This window comes from Symphalangus syndactylus, chromosome 22 (assembly GCF_028878055.3).
Source record: "Symphalangus syndactylus isolate Jambi chromosome 22, NHGRI_mSymSyn1-v2.1_pri, whole genome shotgun sequence".
Taxonomy (NCBI): Eukaryota; Metazoa; Chordata; class Mammalia; order Primates; family Hylobatidae; genus Symphalangus; species Symphalangus syndactylus.
The window spans coordinates 69950335-69969620 of record NC_072444.2 but is presented as its reverse complement, the minus strand read 5'-3'; the positions used below and the strand labels follow the sequence as shown (position 1 = coordinate 69969620).

At 36.1% G+C, this 19286-nt stretch overlaps 2 long non-coding RNA genes across 3 annotated transcripts in view; both read right to left on the bottom strand.

The window, feature by feature from the left end:
* The window catches only part of LOC134735606 (uncharacterized), a 35369-nt gene extending 30663 nt beyond the window's left edge, over positions 1 to 4706 (bottom strand). For both annotated transcript variants that reach the window (XR_010118867.1, XR_010118868.1), the window contains exon 1: positions 1261 to 4706. This is a non-coding gene — a long non-coding RNA (uncharacterized lncRNA). The remainder of the gene's footprint in view (positions 1 to 1260) is intronic.
* A 3144-nt stretch (positions 4707 to 7850) lies between these two features.
* Positions 7851 to 9750, bottom strand: LOC129472403 (uncharacterized). The gene is made up of 2 exons (XR_010118866.1): positions 8262 to 9750; positions 7851 to 8162 (listed from the first exon to the last, which is right to left on the bottom strand). It is a non-coding gene; the product is annotated as an uncharacterized lncRNA (long non-coding RNA).
* Between the last annotated feature and the right edge of the window lie 9536 nt (positions 9751 to 19286).

The window sequence follows — 19286 nt, the reverse complement described above, 5'->3', positions numbered from 1 at the left end:
TGTACTCTGTCCTTTTTAGTCCAAGCTGGTAGCACCTTCATTGAAACAATTATCTCAAGTACTTTGTGGGTCTCCTGTGGATTTTAAAGGGGTTCTCTCCATTAGACAAAAACCAGGCCCACAGGTCTTTTTGAGTAAATCCCTTCTCTTCTTTGGCATCCTGCTAAAATGACTAAAGCACATCACCATTTACTCAGTGGAACCTTTATGGTTTGACTGGGAGAATCTGTGAGGCGCAGCCTTATCTCTTGAAAGAGCCCTTTGCATTACTGAATACCCTAACCTTTTCATCTTTCCGAGGCTTTAGTAAAAGACTGTAGAGGCACATCCTCTGCTTTCTCTCCAGAGCAAGCTTTCTTGACAGCAAATCCCTTAATTTTAATTTTTTTTTTTTTTTTTTTTGCCATCTGGAGAGACTGAGAATTTTCAAAATCATCAAGTCCTGGTTCCTTTTTTTAGTAGTTCTGTCCTCAATTTATCTCTCTTCTCTCACATTTTACTATAATCAGCAAGAATAAACAAGGCAGCACCTTCAACACTTAGCTTGGAAATCAGCTATATGACCACATGCATCACTAACAAGTTCTGCTTTCCGTGTAACTGTAGGAGACAATTTTGCTAATTTTTCTGCCACTCTATGACAAAGATCCTTCTTCCTCCAATTTTCAATAACATGCTCATCACTTCATTTTTCAGCTCTCATTGACAGTGTCCTTAATATCCAGGTTTCTGCTAACAATCTGTTCAAGACTAGGCATTTTCTTTTTACTTTATTTTTTTATTTTTATTTATTTTATTATTTTATTTATTTATTTATTTTTGAGACAGAGTCTTGCTCTGTCTCCCAGGCTAGCGTGCAGTGGTGCAATCTCAGCTCACTGCAACCTCCACCTCCAGGGTTCAAGCAATTCTCCTGCTGCGGCCTCCCGAGTAGCTGGGACTACAGGCGCACACTGCCACTCCCGGCTAATTTTTTTTGTATTTTAGTAGAAACGGGGTTTCACTGGGTTGGTCAGGCTGGTCTCGAATTCCTGAGCTCAGGCAATCCGCCCACCTCCGCCTCCTAAAGTGCTGGGATTACAGTTGTGAGCCACCGTGCCCAGTCCTATCTAGGCATTTTCTATCGTGTTTCTCAAAATTTCCCCTGCCTGCACCCACAGCCTGGTTCCAAAACCACTCTGAGAGTTTAGGTATTAGTTTTCCATACTATGTAACAAATTATCACAACCTTAGTGTCCTAAAACAATGCATATGTCTTACCTCCCAATGTCTGCAGGTCAGGAGTCCTGGCACAGCTTGGCAGAGTCCTCTGCTAAGGACTGCAGTCAAGGTGTTGGCTGTGACTGGGATTCTCATCTGGAGGCTTGACAGAGGAAGAATCAGCTTCCAAGTTCACTCAGATTGCTGGCAGAATTCATTTTCTTGTAGCTACAAGGCTGAGGGAGCCGGCTTCTTGCTGGCCATTTCCTGGAGGCCTCCCTCAGCTCCTTACCATCTGGGACTCCTAACATGGCCACTTCACTTTTTCAAAGTCAATAAGAGAGACAGAAAATCTCTAGAACAAGACAGGTTATTCTATCATGTGACATAATCATGAAGTGACTCCTATCACCTTTGCCGTATTCTATAGATTAGAATCAAGTCAAATTTCCCACCCAAGGGGAGGGTATGATACAATGGGATAATACAGAAAGGTGAGTGTTAGGAGCTGAATAATGCCCTCTTCCCCACAACCCACAAATTTATATGGCAAAGCCCACTGTACCTCAGAATGTGACTGTATTTGGAGATAAGGTACTATCGTCTGAATGTTCGCATACCCACAACATTCATATATTGAAACCTAATCACCAAGGTGATGATATTAGGGGGTGGGACCTTTGGGAGATGATTAGGTCACGAGGGCTCTGCTGTTGTGAATGAGATTGCTGTCCTGATAAAAGACCCCAGAGAGATGCCTCACCCTTTCACCTTGTGAGGACACTTGAGAAGGCATCATCTTTGAAGCAGAGTGAGCCCTTACCAGACACTGACTCTGCTGGTGCCTTCATTTTGGACTTCCCGGTGTCTAGAATTATGAGCAATAAGTTTCTGATGTTTATAAATTACCCAGTCTAAGGTATTTTGTTATATTAGCTTAATCAAACTCAGACATAAAGTCTTTAAACAGATAATAAGTTAAAATGGGGTCATTAGGGCAGGCCCTAACGCAACGATGGGTGCTTTTATAAGAAGAAATTAAGAGACAGATAAGTCCAGAAGGAAGACCATGTGAAGACACAGAGAGAAGATGGCCATCCACAAGCCAAGGAGAGAGGTCTCAGAAGCCAACCCTGCTGACACCTTGATCTCAAACTTCTAACCTCCAGAATTATCGGAAAATAAATGTCTGTTGTTTCAGCCACCCAGTCTGTGGTACTTTGTAGGGTCATTGGAGCCACTTTTGAGTCTACTCACCACAACTGGGAATATTATTGGTGGTTTTAAGACAGTGTCCTAAGAAACTCTTGGAGTTTTTACAAGGTATTCAGAGGGCCCTCAGAAGGAGTGGGTGAGAGGAGCTAACAAATGAGACCCTGGGGTTTCCAACTCCACCTAAATGAATGAGTTCCATTTAATCTGTTCTATTTATTGGAATTTCTACCTAGTGAGAACTTTCCAAATTCAAAGAATCTCTATAGTCTTTTCTGATGTGTTCCATCTCAGGAATATATTGCTCTTAGAAATTTTACTGATTGTTAAAATAGCACTGAACTTATATTTAGAGCTGACTTCTGATATCCAACTTTATAGATTCCAGGTTTTGAACTTTGAACAAACTCCTAAACACTCTGGATTTTTGTTTATTCAATCATAAAATTATGAGTTTGAACAAAATTATTCTAGATTTCTTTCCATCTCTTACTAAATTATAGCACTTTTCATATTTTACTTTTAATTACTTTGTTTCTACTCTTACAGAGGAAGGATAATTCTATATTATAAAAAGCTTGTTTTGCTTGATTAATAACAAGGATTTCCGAGAATTAAAAACAAAACATAGTACAAGTACTGCATATATTTTACTGAAAAAGAACTTGACACTTTTTCTCCAGCATTAGCAAGATGTATGAGATTTGTGTTTTGGGCATTGATTACAGTTTTTATTCTGAATTATGTATCTTTGGGAAAGAAAATTAAATTAGCCATAATAGATTGGCTATTTTCATAAGTTCTATCAGTGTAGAAGTACCATAGCCAATTTTAAAAGAAAATATCTTCTGTCTTAAACCGCAATAGCTTTTACCTTTGTATTTTCAGAGAATAATTTAATATTTCTGTGATGTTTCTTTGGTGTCTATAAGAGCAAGCGACAAATTAGAAAGTGAAAATAAACTTCTTTTGTTTAAATTCCAAAGACCTCATCTGTAATTTTATTGCTTTTAGCCATTTCACTCACTTGTATGGGAATTTGAATCAATGAATAATTCTTTTCCCTCACACCTGTTGTCTGAACTTGCTGCCATAGTTAAAAACTTATCATTTTGTTTTACATTGTCAAAACTCATCCAAGAAATAAAGTACACATTTAACTTCACTCACCATAACTCAGTATTTCCTTTAGGCAGTGGTTCAGAGTTTGAGGTTTGCATGAGGTTAAAAAACTTCCAAATGTTCTTTTAATTATCTGTTGATACCTATTTTGGTTCTTTTATTTTCAGTTCCTACAACGAAGGTCCCAGAACAGAACTTACATGAATACTTAGAAGGCCAAGTTTCTAAACCTTTACCAGACTAGCAAGAGATGTTCCATTCAAATAAGTTCTCTGATGTATGGGTGACAGGCAAGGGCTAAATTGACAGAGTTTGCTGAATTCCGCAAGCCCACAGGGGGCAGGACTTCACCTGCTTGGGATCTTCTACTGGCGTAAACTCAGGGACCAGGCTTATAAAATAAAATGGGCTGCGAGGGAACAGCCAAAGTGAAGGCAGATTGTGTGCTCAATGACCGTATGGTTTTCATTATCTTGTTCTCAAGGAAGAATTCATCCAAAGAACAACCAAATGAAAGCAATGTGTAAACCATGTCAACCCATCCTTGGATGGATGTGCCACATTTGCTCCGTTATCTTGTGGTGATTGTATAAAGGTGGGGAAAGGAGAGAGGAAGTGGGAAAAATGAAGGTAGTGCAAAAAGAAGGTGCAGAAGGAGCAAGAAAAAAGAAATGTTAGCCACTCAGCTGTCTCATTATGTAGCTTCCCACACTCACCAAAGATGTAATTCATCCTGCAGGTGAAAACATCGTTGGCTTTCTCATGGACTCTTGACGGATGGACCGGATGCATGTTTCCTTACCCCAGATGCTCTTTAGCAACACCAGCAATGAGATAGGGGATTGTGTGCACCTGAATCAGCACATTCACTGAGTCTTATTTGTCTTGTTTCTTAAATAACCAGTAGTGTTGTGCACAGAGCGACAATAACCAGGCAGAGGAAGCTTTTTTAAATATTAAAAAATGGCCAATCTAAACACTTTTGTGAGTCACTTCTTAATAATTGCCTCTAAGATAAGTATGTCATTACTGCCCTGATACGCATCACCCACAGACTCACTAGTGGACGATTATCAGATCACATGACAGCATTGGACCCTGTAATAAAATTCATCCTCATGTTTTCTACAAGATTTTCAAAAACTGAAGATGAATTTTCTACTATAAACTGAGAGAAAACTAGATTTTCAAGTTATCTGAACAGATAACATATTAGAAATGGGAAGGTTCCTGCTGTCTGAATCAGCTTCCCCTCCCCTCCCCTCTGGGCTCATTGGCTCCCACCAACTTTGAAGATTCTGAGATCCCAAACAAAACTGATTCTTTTCTGGTTGAAGTTCCATGGACTCTTGGCAAAATGTAACTTCCTGGTTCAAAGAAAAAAAGCTTGTAAAAAAAAAGCTCACAAGGCTTCTTAGACATCAAATGGGTCTTATGAAACCACATTTTGATGAGCTAAGTGTAAATGAATCAGAAACACATGGATTAAATTTCCCTTGAAATACACATGGGTTTGAAAATTAAGGAAAAAGTGTTTAGCCAAATGTGTTTTGGGTTTCCTTGAACTGAAAACATTTGGAAAAAAAAAAAAAAAAAAAAAAAGTCAAGGCATTTGCTAAACCCTAATACACTGTTGTGTTTGCTCAACCCTCCTTCAAACCAACTAAATTTCCACGAGGCTTCCTCCATTCCCCCGTGGTTTGTTTTGTCACCTCTGTCTTGACACTTTACAGACCAAACTCAAGTTCCATTAAAAAAAAATAGACCGTTGCTCATCTACTTAAATATAAGGGAGCTATTAAAACACCCACCGAATCAGAGACATTAAGGGATAGAAATCACCCATTAGGTCATGATTTCTGTCCTGAGGGTTGGAACACATACATTCACAGCTCTCTAGTGCTTTATCCAGTGTAGTTTTAAATGTCTCAAGTGACAGAACTTCCACCAGCTCCCTTGGGAGAATATTGTGCATTCTAATAGATTTTGCCATTAGGAACTGTGCCTAAGTCTGTAACAGATGCACAGTGGGACGTCTAGGGTAGGGGGAGGAATGATGGATAATTAACTCTTTCACTACTGCCTCATAATCACCTGTAGCATGTTCAGCAACTTTAGCATCTTAGCACTAAAGAATGCTATGTGTGTGTGAGTTTCCATTAAAAGAAAATTTGATTAACGGTGTAAAGTTGTGCCAATTTCAATGCAAAATAAGGCTTCACAAAGCACAGAACCATCACAAAAATACTGTGGTAAGTCATAAATATATTATCTCACCTGATAAATTTTACTATTTCTTAAAATACAGGACTTTGAAAGTCTCATGATTTTCACTGATCAGGAAATGTCTAATTAGCACTAACCTGAATCTCAATGCTCATAGTACTTGTATATGTATTCTATTACATATCTTCTCACTAAACCACCTTCCTTCTGCTGCCAATATATTTTCTTTAAACCACTTTGCAGCAAATGGACTTATCTCCCATTTCTGCTCTCCTCAGGAAAGTAACACATTTGTGAAGAAATATTTGTTTGTCTTTCTAGATAGAAAACAAAACCTAGCTTTCCATGTGACTCACATGTTTTTAGAGGTCCTACAGCAGTTTACATTGAATTTGCTCCAGTTCTCATTCTACTTACAAATGAATTATAAAGCACATAATGACTTACATGGCCTGTCATACTGCTACTATGTTGACCTTTTCAAGATTCTGCATTGTGAACAGCTGAGAGGCACACCTCTTCCTTGCCAGTTACTGCAACCTGTAAAACTTAACCAATGGAGTGGCAGCAAGAATCAGGTAAGGGGAAATGGGAAGCAACATGATCCTTTTGAGCTCTTTTTAATCTGTCTTGGCATGGAGTGGCCTTTTATGTTTCACCCAACCTTCTCGTTTCTTTTAAAACGACTATTTTTTTTCTCCCCTACCCTGTTCCTTACATTATTTTGCCCCTCTCTGTGCTCGTTTCTGTGGCAGTCATACAAAACGAGGTCCCTGTTGGGGTATGGAGTTCAGACATTGGTATCCAACTAGCTCTCTCTTTCTCTGGTTTTTGTTTTGCTTTGTTTTTTTGTTTGTTTTTTATCAATTTTAAGATTTGGGAAGGGAAAGTAGGAATTGAGTTGAATAAGCATTTTTGATTGTTGCTATACTTATCCACTTGCTTAAAGATACTTTAAATAATATTTAAATCTGAGGAGTTGCCTTTCAATTACTATATCCTTTACCTAATGATACTTATTATTAGCAAATAGAACTGGGTCATTTTCCTCCCTCAATTACACCAAAATGTGAAGTTGCTTTCCCCAGACTGTATATATCACTATTAGAGCTTTGGCTTGCCATGGTTTTGTCCAGCAACAGATCTAGCATTGTTTTTTTTTTTTTTTTCTCTGATCTCATAAGTTAATCCTTGTGACCCTTTTAATGCTCTTCTCTGAATTTCTTCTAATCGTTCCTTTTCCTCCCTTGCTTAAACAAATTGCTAATATTTAACAATTTCTAAATTTTGTTTTCAAAAGTGGAAATTGCACTTTTTAATATTTGTGCTGGTTTTAATTCACATCAAGTTTTGCAAAGCACAGACTAAAACACACATATGCTATTGCCAGTTGGGAGCAACCAGGACCAAAAAAGGGGGGAACTACTGTTTATTTTTCTTCCTTGAAAATCATGTGATATTGATGTGATTCCAAGCAAAGAGTATGAACAATATTCTGAATCTAGCTACTGAGTTATGTATTCTATTCTGGATTTGTTAAGTTTCTGAGTAAAGGAGTATTTATTTTATCATCTAGAAAAATGCTTTAAATTAGGTTTCATGCTCAAAAAGACAGAAATAATTGGCTCAGTTCTTCACAAAGAGTTAAATTTTGAGATTATGGTAAGCATATGATGCATACTGCCATATTATGCCACTAGCTTGTTTTTTTGATTATTGGCAAAAGTGAAATTCGATTCAGTAATGCATACAGTGTGATGCCTTCGGCTTACACAAACTTAGTAAAGTCTAAAAATCTATCAGAAGGAGCTGTTGGCAAGGCCGTGCTCATCTAAGTGTGCATATTTACTTTTCTGCTTCTTATATAATGGATCCTTTAAATAAAAGTCACTATGTAGTTCATCTTATTAAGGACATCAAATAAGTCATTGTCTGAACGGGAAATCAAATTCAAGATTTGTTTCTTTAAAGTGATTTTGTTCTGTCTTACAAATACATGTTATTTCAAAAGGAGATATTAATAAATCCTTGAAAGCCAACATTTTCTATTCTGTGATCATTCCATAGACACTGAGAAAAAAAAGAGAAAATATTTATAAAGCATTTAGTGATGAGTAATTCACAAGGAAATAATTATAAATACAAGTCAAACAAATTGGCAATTGTTTGCATTTCAAATTAGAAATCACATGGAAAGAAGCATTGCTCTGATTTGCTTTATGAGCATTTTAGGGAAAGCGCTTCCTACCTACTTTGGGGAGACTCACATGGAGGTCGAGCTGATAGAGCATTAGTGTGAGAGTCTGGATTTCATGAAGTCTCTCCTGGCTCTATCAGACCTCGCTGTGTGGCCTGGTGGAATTTACTCTGGATTTTCTGTTTCAGTTTCCTCATCAGTGCAGCTGGGAGTAAAAAGAAATAAAAAAATGTTAAAGATATTAACGGTCAAGCTCACTAAACATTTATTAGGACAAGCCATGTTTTTCTCTAAATGTACTCACATCTGCCCACCTTCTCAATTCCATATAGTTTTGAGACAATCATGAGGACTTTGCATGTCTAAGAGAAGAGAAAATTCAGTTGAAGAGATGACAGGACTGACCCAGGGCCACTGTATCAGAACAACTGGATCATGCCTCATTTATAGCAGTGCTCAACAAATATTACTTAATGTGATCCTAAGATGTTCAACCCAGATTCACCACAGACGGACTTTCCTTGCTTATTAACTCCTTAATTGACACTGTCAGCAACATCTGCTTGTTTTTTCCTATATGTAGCATCAGATAGCAAAAAGGTAGAGCTTTTAGGTCTTTTCTAAATAGGCATGCTTAAAAACCACAAAATATTCAGACTTAATGCTTAATTGCATTCTCAGCTAATGGAATGAAGAACAGTAAGTGGCTAGGGAAGGAGACAGGTTAGTCATGCCAGCCCCAAATGTGGTATTTGCCCACACACAGGCAAACCAATATTAAAATATGTTACATGAAAATGCATGCATAACTAATGTAATTTGTGATCATTCTTTTTTCTTTTTTCTAGGTAGTCTTGCTCTGTCACCCAGGCTGGAGTACAGTGGTGTGATCATCGCTCACTGCAGCCTCAGCCTCCAGGCTAAAGTGATTCTCCCACCTCACCCCATCGAGTAGATAGAACCACAGGGCCACACTAACATGCCCGGATAATTTCTTTTTTTCTTTTTCTTTCTTTCTATTTTTTTTTTTAGGAGGTGGGGTCATCCTATGTTGCCCGGGCTGGTCTCAAAACTCCTGGGTTCAAGAAGTCCTCTTGGCTCACCTCAGCCTCCCAAATGGCTGGGATTACAGGCGTGTGCTACCGCACCCAGACTGTGCTCTTTCTTTCCTTAGATTGACCCATGCGTGTTTCAGTTAATCTATGCACAGACAGTAAGAAAAAATAGTGACTTTTATGTAGGGGGGTTATATTATCAGATTTGCTCAGGGATGCCAAACTTACATTCTTTGTCCCCCTTCCTGTTAGCCGTGTCCTAGTTTTGTTTTTTTTTTTATTCTTTCTTTTCTTTTTTCTTTTTTTTTTTGAGACAGAGTCAGTTCATAGATGACTGTGCCAAAGACAAAAATTTAACAAATATAACTAAAGAAGATAGGTTTGCATATCATTATAAAAGCAATGATTTCCATTTAGTTCAAATTAATATTTTTCATTAATTTTGCTCAGGTTTCAGACCAAATTTTCTTGTGTACATACAAAAGTGGAAATGGTATCTGCTGATGTATTGGCTTTATTAACAGAAGAACTTTGTAAATGGTGAAATGATGGTAGTTTTGTATTCTTCTGATTAGATCCCTCAGAGAAACAAAAAACAAACAAAAAAAGACTTAGTTTAGGCATTGCGTCCTCTAGAAAGCCTTCTTTGACTGCCTTTGGGACAAGCATTTTTAGAATGCCTTAAATATAGTACATGGGTAATAAATTCAACAAGCACTACAGTAGGAAAATATTATATATATATATATATGAAGAAAGATCCTTCAAAAGGACAAGTTAATTCCCATAATCAGTATTTTCACCCAATTTATAAAATCAAAGTTTAGAGTAGTTCACTTTGCTAAAATGAATCAAAATTAATTAAAATTAAAAGTTAAAATTAAAAATAAAATTGTTCTGTAATTGTAAATAAATATTAACATTGGTAAAGGAAATAATCATTTAAAAAATACTCTTACTAAATTAAGAAACATGTGGAATAGAAATACACTTGAATTGGCTACGGTGCATACATAATTTATAATTTTGTTTCCAAACTATGAAAATCTCCAATTGAAATAGAAGTATCTGTAGTCAGAATTTACAATTTTTTAAAATGTCTACACCTCAGGACTAACTAAAATACAGAATTTTTTGGATGAAGCAGATGATTAATGATAATTTTATATAAAAAATAGCAATACATATTTTTTCATTGTCCATCAACAAATCGATTTTAGAAATCTTTGAGCCTTTGAAAAGCTGCTTTATAAGTAAACCTAAATATTCTAAAATAGCATTAAAACTTTTATAATTTTATATTACTCTTAGTAATCATTTGGAAGGCCTCCCTAAAGTATTCTTTTAAATGAGGCCCCAGAAATTGTCATTTTGAATTATGAGTTTTGTAATATAGGATAATGAAAAACAAGCCTTGCAAACAAAAAAGAATTAAAATTTATACTTGTAATGACAAAGGGAAAACTGAGAAATTTAAACAATGAATGCTCAAATAGTGTTCAATATTTACCTTTTAAATTCTAAAATTGTCCTGTAAAATATCTCGACAATTTAATCACGACAACTTTATTTTCCTGAAAAGTGGCATTTTATAAAAATATTTATGCACTGGCAAAAGTGAATGCAAATGTAGTAAAAAGTCAGTACCTGTAAAAATATTCAAGTGGAATCATATTCATATTTTTACTATTTTTTGCTTGTTTAATTTTGTATTTTTAAAGTGGCTACTAAAAAATTTAAAATTAGATATGTGGCATTACAGTGTTATAAACTGATGCTGGCATAGAACCAGTTTAGTGGTTATGTGTTACTTGATTTTTAAAATTGATACTACTTTAATACTACATCCTGCCTGCCAAGTCCTCAATTCACTACTCACTCTTTGTCCTGCTTTTATGTGCATATTTTTATACTTAAGAAAATTAGAAGTCAGAATATCCACTCTTTAGTAGAATTTGCTACTAAATTCTATTTACCACGTACTTCAGTACCTATTAACTGATAATTTCCTCATTTAAAATATTATGGTCCATAAAGAAGAGTCAATCAAAGGTATTAATATGTTCAAGTTAACTAACCATGAAAAGAAACGTGGAAGAACTTTGCAGGTAGTTTTATGAAAAACTTAAAAAAATGAAAGCCTTTATGATGATGTTAGCACAACTTTGTAAATCTATTTAAAAACATTAATTTGTATACTAAAATGTGTAAATTTTAGGGCACATAAATTATACCCTAATAAAGTTGTTTCAAAAAAATTAAAATTAGGCCGGGCGCAGTGGCTCACGCTTGTAATCCCAGCACTTTGGGAGGCCGAGGCGGGTGGATCACGAGGTCAGCAGATCGAGACCACGATGAAACCCTGTCTCTACTAAAAATACAAAAAAATTAGCCGGGCGTGGTGGCGGGCGCCTGTAGTCCCAGCTACTCGGAGAGGCTGAGGCAGGAGAATGGCGTAAGCCTGGGAGGCGGAGCTTGCAGTGAGCCGAGATTGCGCCACTGCACTCCAGCCTGGGCGACAGAGTGAGACTCCGTCTCAAAAAAAAAAAAAAAAAAAAAAAAATTAAAAATAAAAACACTGAGAAACAGAGTTTTTTGTTTTAGGGACCAAAACCAGTAACACAATATTAGACACAGACACAAACACAAACAAACAAACAAAAAAATAATTAGCCAGGCACGGTGGCTCACACCTTTAATCCTAGCACTTTGGGAGGCTGAGACAGGGAGATCACTTGAGGCCAGGAGTTGGAGACTAGTCTGGGCAACATAGTGAGACCTTGTCTCTACAAAAATAATGAAACAACTTAGCCAGGCATGGTGGTGCATGCTTATAGTCCAGGCTGCTTAGAGGCTGAAGAGCGAGGATTGCTTGAGCCCAAGAGTTTGAGGCTGCAATGAGCCATGATTGTGTGATTGCACTCCAGCCTGAGTGACAGAAAGAGACTAAAATAAAAGTTTAAAAAAGAAAATGGACTAAGGTTCATGAAAATATACTAGAAATAATTGTTCTGTTTTTATTTCTTCATAATATTCAACAAATAAAATATTGTGTTTTAATGGTTATGGATATCTATTTAAAAGTTTTCCTTTTGAAAATATTTTTTGAATAAGCTAATATTAGTTTATACATAGGCCTTTTGTGATCAATAAATAAACATTTCAAAACATCATATAAACTTTAATGCTTTTATCACCCCCTTTTTCTATTAAAAGTGTTCTGCTTTGGATGATACATTACAGACAGTCCCAGATGTATGATGGTTTGATGCATAATTTTTCGACTTCATGATTTCTATGACTTTACACATTCATTTCTACTGAACATGTATCACTTTTGTGATACACATACTTTAAGTACCATATAATCATTCAATTTTTCACCTTCAGCTCAGTATTTTTAAAATTACAGGAGATATTCAACACTTTATTATAAAATAGGCTTTGCGTTAGATAATTTTGTTTAACTGCAAAGTAATGTAAGTGTTCTGAGCAGGTTTAAGGTAGACTAGGTTAAGCTGTGATACATCAGGTGGTACATTAGGTGTTATTAAGTGCATTTTGACCTACCATATTTTCAACTCACAATGGGTCTATTGGTGCATAACCCCTTCGTAAGTCAAGGAGCATCTGTACATGCTCACACTATTTGAGTGACACCTGCTGAGCCCTGTTCTCAGATTTTAACAAATGGTAACTCTTTCATCCCTCATTTCAACTTTATGAGGCAGGTTATATTGGGAAAATTGGGGCCTGCACAAGTGAAGCAATTTTCCCAAGTTGCACAGATAGCAAATGATGACCCCAGGATCTACATCCAGGCAGTTTGGCTCCAAAGCTGTGTCAGTAACCACCAAGCCATTGTCCTCTTGAGTTCTTTGCTTTAGGGGATATGTCTGTGGCGTATATTTCTATGCTGGGTATTGTTGTTTTCAGATCACCAGACCCTCTTCTTTCTTCTGGTGGGTAGGTTTAAACCCAGGGATTTGTTTTCAAATCATTTCTGCATTACTGTTTTGGTTTATTATGTTGCAGAAAGCTTCATAATCACAGCCACATTATTCTCCTGTCTCCTACCCCACCTTCATGTAAACATCTGAAGAAAGCTAAAAGCTGGTGAAACAAAGTGAATGCATCTATGAATAGCAACCTGAACTGTTACAGTTGCTACTGAGAACTGTGTTATACACACGTAATAATACAGTATGTGCAGCGCTGACTGACATAAACACTTCTACTTTAAAATGACATCTCTTTTCCTAACTTCATTATCCAAAATCTATCATAACGATGTGAAATCTCATAAAGGTAAGATGATACCTAAACAAGAAGCACTTTTAAATGTGAATGCAGTTGTTCTTGGATAGGAAAATATTCCTTTGCCTTCCCGTACTAAAAAGATGGGAAAACAGAGTAGGATCTATACCTATTATTCCTGATCAAGGGCTACAGTGTATTCAGGGATGTTTTTTTCAGAATTCTGTCTTTATCCCTCTTAATTCCACCAGCATAAATCCTCCCTGTTACCCTCCTGCCAAGCATAGTTCCATAGGTAATCATGGCCAGCTCTATGCTTCATCCTTTTCCAAAAAGGCCTATGGCTCTATTTTATACTGTATTGGTGGTGTTCCGATAGTATTGTTTATTACTTTCCTTCTCTTCCTCTTTCTCCTATTCAAATTCTACTCCTCTCCAAAGATCTGGTTGCAAACCTACCTCTTCAACAGAACTGCAGTTGCTCCTTGACTTACAATAGGGCTATGTCCCAATAAACCCATAATAAATTGAAAATAGCATAAGTTTAAAATGCATTTAATACAGCCAGTCTACCTAACATCATAGCCTACCCTATTTTAAATGTGCTCAGAACATAAGCATTAGCCTGCAGTTGGTCGAAATAATATAACACAAAGCCTATTTTATAATAAAGTATTGAATATCTTATGAAATATATTGAATACTGTACTGAATTATGATTTCTACTAGATGTATATGGCTTTTGCACCATCATAAAGTTGAAAAATGGTATGTCAAATCATTATAAGTTAGGGATCATCTGCATTTCAATGCACATGATTTAATGTTAGGGATCACCTGTATTTCAATGCACATGATTCAATGTTAAGTTCTAATAAAATGTATTGCCTATATCATATCACATAAACTGATTTTACACATGTATATTGTATATATAGAGATGTACATATACATATATGTATATATACACATATATGCATACATACATATATACACATATATGCATACATACATATATATTATATATCATATATTTTATATATATATATAGTTTCTTGTTTTTCTTCTTTTTCCCTAGTAAACTGTAAACCTTTTGTGGAGAGGGATTGTGTCATGATTTGTCTTCCTCTCCAGCTATGCTCCTCATACAGTTGATAGGTAGTTGTATACACTTAAAGGGTTTCTTTTTCGTTTGATGGGTTTTAAGGCATTTATTTATAAGAAAAAGGGCTGAGCACCAGTGGAACAGAACAGAGAAACCAGAAATAAATCCATAGAACTACAACAAACTCATTTTCAACAAATACGCCAAGAAATACATTGGGGAAGGACAGCCTCTTCAATAAATGATACTGGGAAAAGTGGATATCCATATGCAGAAGAATGAAACTAAGACCCCTATCTTTCCCATCTACATAAATCAAATCAAAATGGATTAAAAGACTTAATCTGAAATAATAAACTAGGAAACTATGAAAAGAAAACATTGGAGAAACTCTCTAGGACATTGGATTGGGAAAAAATTTCTTAAGTAATACTTCACAAGCACAGGCAACCAAAGCAAAAATAGACAAATGGGATCACATCAAGTTAAAAATCTTATGCACAGCAATAGAAACAATCAACAAAAAGAGACAATTCATAGAATGGGAGGAAATGTTTGCAAACTATCTATCTGACCCGGGATTAATAATCAGAATATATAAGGAGCTCAAACAACTCAATAGGAAAAAATTATAATAATCCTATTTAGATATGGGCAATAGATCTGAACAGAGATTTTTCAGAAGAAGACATACAAATGGCAAAAAGATATATGAAAAGGTGCTCAACCTCATTGATCATCAGAGAAACGCAAATCAAAATAAGAAGATATCATCTCACTCAAGGTAAAATGGCTTTTATCCAAAAGACACAATAATGAATACTGGCAAGGATGTGGAGAAATGGAACTCTCGTACACTGTTGGTAGGAATCCAAATTACAACAGCCACCATATAGAACAGTACAGAAGGTTCTCAAAAAACTAAAAATAAAACTACCACATGATCCAGCAATCCCACTGCTAGATATATACCCCAAAAGAAAGGAAATTAGTGCATCAAAGAGATACCTGCACTCCCATGTTTATTGCAGCACTACTCACAATAGCCAAGATTTAGAAACAACCTAAGTGTCCATCAACAGGCAAATGGATAAAGAAAATACAGGCCAGGCGCGGTGGCTCACTCCTGTAATACCAGCACTTTGGGAGGCCGAGGCGGGTGGATCACAAGGTCAGGAGATCGAGACCATCCTGGCTAATGCGATGAAACCTCATCTCTACTAAAAAAAAAAAAAAAAAATTAGCCGGGCGTGGTGGCGGGCGCCTGTAGTCCCAGCTACTCGGAGAGGCTGAGGCAGGAGAATGGCGTGAACCCGGGAGGCAGAGCTTGCAGTGAGCCGAGATTGTGCCACTGCACTCCAGCCTGGGCGACAGAGTGAAACTCCGTCTCAAAAACAAACAAACAAACAAATACTGTACATATACACGATAGAGTATTATTCAGTAAAAAAAAAAAAAAAAAAAAAAAAAAAAAAAAAAAAAAAAGGAATGAGATTCTGTTATTTGTAACAACATGGATAAAAGTAGAAGACATGATAAGTGAAATAAGCCAGGCACAGAAAACAAACTTCGCATGTTCTTAACTTGTAGGAGCTAGAAATTAAAAAAATTGAACTCATGGACATAGAGAGTAGAATTATGGTTAGCAGAGGCTGGGAAAGACAGTGGGAGATGGTGGGTGAGAAGGAAGATGGGTACAGTCAATGGGTACAAAAAAAACAGAATAAATAAGATCAAATATTTGATAGCAAAACAGGGAGACTACAATCAACAATAACTTATTGCACATATAAAAATAACTAAAAGAGCATAATTGGAATATTTGTAACACAGAAAATGATAAATGCTTGAGGTGATAAATACCCCATTTATCCTGATGTAATTGTTATGCATTGCATGCCTGTATGAAAATATCTCATATATCCCAGAAATATATACATATACTATATACCCATAAAAATTACAATTTTTTTTTTTTTTTTTTGAGACTGAGTCTCACTCTGTCACCCAGGCTGTAGTGCAGTGGCGCAATCTCGGCTCACTGCAAGCTCCGTCTCCCAGGTTCACGCCATTCTCCTGCCTCAGCCTCTGAGTAGCTGAGACTACAAGTGCCCACCACCACACCCAGCTAATTTTTTGTAAAAAATAAAAAAAAAATTTAAAGATAAAATGGGTTCGGCATTATGATACTCTTTATCCCTAATTATTTGCAATGTAGAATATAGAATATGTTCTTCCCATATTCCAAGTTGCACTTTAAATCCTATTAAAAGCACTATTCCATGAGTCCTAAATTCCACCAGGCCTAACTTCTATCCATATGTGCTGCAATTACACTGGTACTTAGCCATTAACACTCCTGTTCTTTGAGGATATAACAGTCATTGTCCAATATGTTGATTTAAAAGGCAACAACCTGGATCAGATTTCACTATGGCACATCAGAATACCAGACACATGGTGACATCATACAAAATTCAACCCCACTCATTAGCCAATCAGCACTTAAATTTCCTTTAACTTGAGATCATATTTGTGGCAGTTTTGAAGGGTTCAATGAATGCGTGTGACCATTAGCAAAGAGGAAAGCACATGAAACAGAAACAAAAAAATTAGCAAACGTATGAGTAGTACAAGGTTGCAGAATCATGGCCTTCGTCTTCTTCTTCCGTTTGTTTTCCTTTTTTTTCTCCCCTCTTCTTCCTCCTTTCTAAAAATCAAGCTTAGGAAAAACTTTTAGCAATATACAACATCGTCTTTCTAGTCTCTATTAACAAATACCTTTGAAAAACAATATATATATTCTGCTCAAAGACTGGGTTTAAATAAAAATGGTAGCAATATGTTTGTGCATTACTTTGAATGAAACCTGGATATATCAGTTTAAAATATAATAAAAATCATTATCACTCAATATTTTTATTTTATTATAAAATAATAAAATGTAATGATCAAATATCAGCATCAGATGTTTACAGAAAGGGAAATAGCATTCTTTTTTTCTCAGTCAACCATCTCATTTCCAGGTAGTGAAACTTGCCCACCCTGGAGATACAGATATGATCTTTTGAATGTTTCTATTCACATTTTACATTTAAAAAAAATTGAAAGATCTGCAGTTTTATTTAAAAACCAAAAAGATACAATTAAAATACATTATATATTATTTTATTCCAACATTTCTAAAATTTATCTCATTATTTATTAAATAAGTACATATATACATATATTAAATAATTGTGTGTATTATATATATATATATACACATACATATATCTTCACTATGTTCCTCATTTTACATAAGTGAAACCATGACCCAATAAATGATATGTTACGTTACTGAAGTGAAGCAAATATTTGAATTAACTTGCTTGGTTTAGGTTTCTGCTCTTTTGCTTTCATTAGTGTTTCATTTTATGTCATAATCATTGCACCAGAGGAATTTTTTTAAGAGGTTAAAGATGGAAGAAGTATCTTCTTTTTGCAATAAGTTTATACAGTGATTGTATCACCTCTACAGTAATTCATCAAATATGTTCATATTCAGGTAAAAGGAAATTATTTGAATATAAAAATCATGGTATGGAGGTTTAATTTCTTGCATTCATTAATTGTGCATTATTTTTAAGGCAAGTAATAGTGTTTTGTCAATTATTTGGGGAGAAACATGCATAAGTAATATATTTATAAATGTCTTCATGATAATATTTGCAGCATAATCATTCTTTGCTTTCTATTTCTAAAACAAACATCACTTGAGTTCCTTCTGGATTAAATATCATAAATACCTCACAGCCTTCTCTGAACAGTGTATGAACTCTCCAAAAGAGGTGGAGTTTTATTTGGTGTACACAGAATGAGTAGGAGGTGAAAGAACTTACTTTGAGTTATTCCATGTGGCACAGATGATTTATTCAGTTGAGCAATCTTCAGAGCCATGAGTGGAAAGGTAACTTGGCTTTGGATTATAGAAGAAATCCATTGCCAAACTAAGTTCTTGTTACTTCATTGGTAATTAAATTAATTTCCACTTTTTAGTGGACATGTAAGTGTACTAACTGTAATGCTGAACAGATTCAGCACACAAGTGTAGAATGGGAAAGGGAGATCAGAAAAAAGGGAGTATGAGAGTCTTTGTGGTAACATACCCTTGAGAAACCCCAAATGAGGGACACTTTAACTGACTTCTACCATGATCGGTCCAGAAACACAGCTCATCAGCAGAAGGCTTGTCATCAAGACATATACTTAGCAAAAGGCTGGAGGAGAACCTGAGCTTTACCTGAAATCAAGGAAAGGAAACGGTAATCAATACTCACAGTGATGGACACATTCCAACACTCATTGCTCTGGTATGACCCCTCATCTTCACTGGTTCCTTCACTGACACAGCACAAAGCCTGAGTATTCAGCTACCCAAAGGTGAGGTCATCTAGATTGAGTGTTCCCCAACACCAGTTCTTACACCACTTTAGCCTAACTTCAAAACAGTTGTTTCAGGGGCAGGAAGGTTAGGTACATTAAACAAGATTTAATGTGCCCTACTATGAATATTTATTAGGATATACTTATGACCAAAAGAGATATAAAATATGTCCTTATGAATGTACATTTCTTTAATATTTAAATAAACCATAAAAAATAGAGAGCCCAGGCTGGGTGCGGTGGCTCACACCTGTAATCACAGCACTTCGGCAGGAGGATTGCTTGAGCCCAGGAGTTTCAGACCAGCCTAGGCAACATGGCAAAACCCTGTGTTCACAACAATTTAAAAAAAGAAGAAGAAAAATTAGACAGGCATGGTGGCACATGCCTGTAATCCCAGCTACTCAGGAGGCTGAGATGGGAGGATGGCTTGAGCACAGGAAGGGGAGGCTGCAGTGAGATGAGGTCGTGCCACTGCACTCCAGCC